This window comes from Chrysochloris asiatica, unplaced genomic scaffold (genome assembly GCF_000296735.1).
Source record: "Chrysochloris asiatica unplaced genomic scaffold, ChrAsi1.0 scaffold00121, whole genome shotgun sequence".
Taxonomy (NCBI): domain Eukaryota; kingdom Metazoa; phylum Chordata; class Mammalia; order Afrosoricida; family Chrysochloridae; genus Chrysochloris; species Chrysochloris asiatica.
The window spans coordinates 10,758,223-10,762,158 of record NW_006408639.1 but is presented as its reverse complement, the minus strand read 5'-3'; positions in this window follow the sequence as shown (position 1 = coordinate 10,762,158).

Sequence of the window (3,936 nt, the reverse complement as noted above, 5' to 3'; positions counted from 1 at the left end):
TTCTTTGATGGTAGTAAGTTTCCTCCTCCTGCTTCTGAGAGGCAGGTGGTTACATGCCATGGAGTCAGTTCCAACTCATAGAGGCCCTGTATAGGGTTTCTGAGGCTATAAATCTTTATGGGAACAGAAAACCTCATCTTTTTTCTCCCATGGAAAGGCTGGTAGTTTTGAACTGCTGACCTTGAGGTTAGCAGCCTGATCATAACCACTACGCTACCAGGGCTTCTTCCTGCTACTGAGACATCTCATTTTATACCCATTCTAGAGTTCCAATTTTTTACAATTACAATGAACTCTGTTGGCATCCACAGCTGAATCACAGCTATTAGTATCTTCTCCCACCTTCTTTTAACAACACCCAGCAGGGCAGAAATGGGAGTTATAGACTATGGCTAGACGAGATATTAGATAATCCACCACACACAATGTAAAAGTAAGATTTATATAACTCAATAATAAAATGAAAACTCGATTTAAAAATTGACAAAAGATACTTTATTAGGCAGACATGTGGATGCCCAATGAGAACATGATGAGATACTCAGCCTCACCAGTCATCAGGGAAATGCAAATTAAGCCTCATGAGAAACCAGTGCTCACCCCATCTACCCACTGGCATCAAGTCGACTCCAACTCATAATGACCTCATAGGACACAGTAGAGTGGTCCGATTTGTTGTTGTTGTTGTTGTTGTTGGGTGGTGTTGAGTTGGCTCCAACTCATAGAAACCTTATGCACATTAAAATGAAACACTGCCTTGTCCTGTTGCAGCCTAATATTCATTGTTACATTTGAGTCCATTGCTTCTGCCATTGTCGGTGATCTTCCTCTTTTTTGTCGACCCACCACTTTATGAAGCAGGACTGGCTCTACCTGATAATATGTCCAAAGTATGAGAGATGAAGTCTCACCATCTTGGTTTCTAAGGACATTCTGGCTGTAGTACTTCTTCCAACACAGATTTTTGTTCTTTTGGCAGTCCATGGCACTTTTAGTATGCTTTCCAACACCATAACTCAAATGAATCAATTCTTCTAAAGTCTTTCTTATTCACTGTCCAATTTTCACATGCATATGAGATGATTAAAAATATCATGACTTGGGTCAGGCACACCTTAGTCCTCAAATTGGCATCTTTGATCCTGAACACTTTAAGAGGTCTTATGCAGTAGACTTGCCTAATGCAATATGTCATTTGATTTATTGACTGTTGTTTCCATGAGTGTTGATGGTGGATCCAAGCAAAGTGAAGTCTTTGACAACTTCAACCTTTTCTCCACTTATCTTGATGTTATTTGTTGGTCCAATTGTGAGGATTCTGTATTCTTTACATTAAGACACAACCATACTGAAGGCTATGGTCTTTGATCTTCATCAGTAAACATTTTAACTCCTCTTTGTTTTAGCAAGCAAGGTTGTATCATCTGCATATTGCAGGCTGTTAATGAGTCTTCCTCCAATCCTGATGCCACGTTCTTCTTCAGATAATCTAGCTTCTCAGATTATTAGTTCAGCATACAGACTGAATAAATATTGTGAATGAATACAATCCTGGCACACACCTTTCCTGATTTTAAGCCATTCGGTGTCCCTTTGTTCTGTTCAAATGACTGCCTCTTGGTCTTTGTACAGATTCCTCATGAGCATAATGGAATACCCATCCTCCATAATGTTGTCCATAGCTTGTCATGATCCCCACAGTCAAAAGCCTTTCATAGTCAACAGAGCACAGGTAAATATCTTTCTGGTATTCTCAGCTTTCAGCCAAGATCCATCTGACATCAGTAATAATATCCTTCATTCCAATCATCTATGCCAAGAAATTTGGAAGACAGCTACCTGGTCAACTGATTAGAAGAGATCCATATTTGTGTTCATTCCAAAGAGAGGTGACCCAAAAGAATGCAGAAATCATTGAACAATATCATACGCAAATAAAATCTAACAAAGATAATTAAAAAATGGCTGTAACAATACATTGACAGGAAACTGTCAGAGGTTCAAGCCAAATTCAGATGAGGACTTGGAACAAGGGTATCTCACGAGACTAGCCCCATAGTATTTCTGAAACTGTAAATCTTTACAGAATCTGGAAGCTTCATCTTTCTTTCTCAGAGTAATAGGTTTGAACCACAGCCTTTGTGGTTAGCAGCCCAATGCTTAACCCACAATACCAACAGGGCTAATTATACACCCTTTAGGAGGACTGATATTCAAAATAATGACCATATCAAGTTTTAAAAGGTAGCAGAGCCATCCGGACTCTCAACCACTAATGGTGATAGGCTGAAATGGCACCATTTTTCTGGAGAACAACTATAATAAAGTTAAACATCCACTTAATGACCCATAAGTTCCATTCCTAGATTACCAAAAAGAAATGAAAACATATGGTCCCTCAAAGACTTATATCCAGTTGCTGGTAAAATTTTATTCTTAATAACCTGAATCTGGAAACCATCCAAGTGTTCATCAGTTGGTAAAAGGGTAAACAAATTTTGGTATCTCCATACAATGGAATATTGTTGTTGTTGAGTGCTGGAGAGTCGGTTCCAACCCATAGCAACCCTGTATAGGGTTTCTAAGGAGCAGCTGGTGAGCTTACTCAGCAATAAAAAGTGCCTATAGAAGCAGCAGTCCAGAATCAAACAATGAATTGCAAATCTGCTGCAAAAGATTTCTTTAAAGTGCTAAAAAGTGAAAATGTCACTTTGAGGTTTGAGGTACACATGACCCAATCTATGGTATTTTCAATCACCTCATATGCATGTGATAGTTGGATAGTGAGTAAAGAAGACTGGAGTCTGAATTGTGGCATTGGTGAAGAATGATCATACAAGCTGCCATGAACTGTCAGAAAATGAACAAATCTGTCTTGGAAAAAGTACAACCAGAATTCTCCTTAGAGATACAATGAAAGCCGAAGGAACCTATCACAGCCATCTTGAAAGTTCATGAGTGGCTTTAGAGATGAAAGCACATTCGTGTTGCAGAAACCTACCTGAGGCTTGCAGAGACAAAGTTTTGTTTCTTGTCCTCCTCCTCTCTTCTGGGAGTGTTTTCACTTCTTATATCATTTGACAGAAGACAGCAACTGTGGCCATGCAGCCTAGTCACAGTCATACCCTCTATAGCCCCACCAATTGGACAATGCAACAGAGCAGTGACCACAAACATCTGATAAAACCACTCTGAATTGAACTATATGAACAGTGAACAGAGAAGCTATTCTCCTGACCATACCCACCAGGAGGCAATTGGTGAGCACCTACAAATACACCAACATACATTCATCAACTTAATACAAATATAACAATATCACAATACCTAAAAAGCAGTCAAACATTTCTGTTCACACACAGCAATAAGACAGAGTAGCTCAAACAAATGACCAAGGTAAACAGCTAGAAAAATGCTTTTCAGGGAAAAAAATGACTGGAACTACCTGAAAAAGAATTGAAGAGAATGATATTGAGGTGCACTGAAATATTTCACAGAAACAGCAAGGAAAACAAGGAAGAATTCAGAGAAGTGTTACAGAAACAATCAAATAAAATAGATACAGCACTGGAGACAATACAAAACCTCCAAAAAGAGGTCCAGATGATCAATACTAAAATATCAGAAATGGACAATACACAGAAAGAGCAAAGGAGTAGAAATGAATCAATGGAAGCCACAATTATCAAGCTTAAATATAAATCTCTTAATCCTGGTAAGATAGAAGAAGAACAACGACAACAAAAAAAAAAAGAATGAAAAAATCTGAAGAAAGCCTAAGATTCATGTGGAACAACATGAAGAGGAATAACCTATGGATGACTAGAATTCCAGAACAGGTATTGACAAAGAAAACCATAGAAGCAACAGTTGAAGAGATGCTGGAAGAAAATCTCCCTAACATCATGAAGGATGAGAAGATAAGCATTTAAGAAG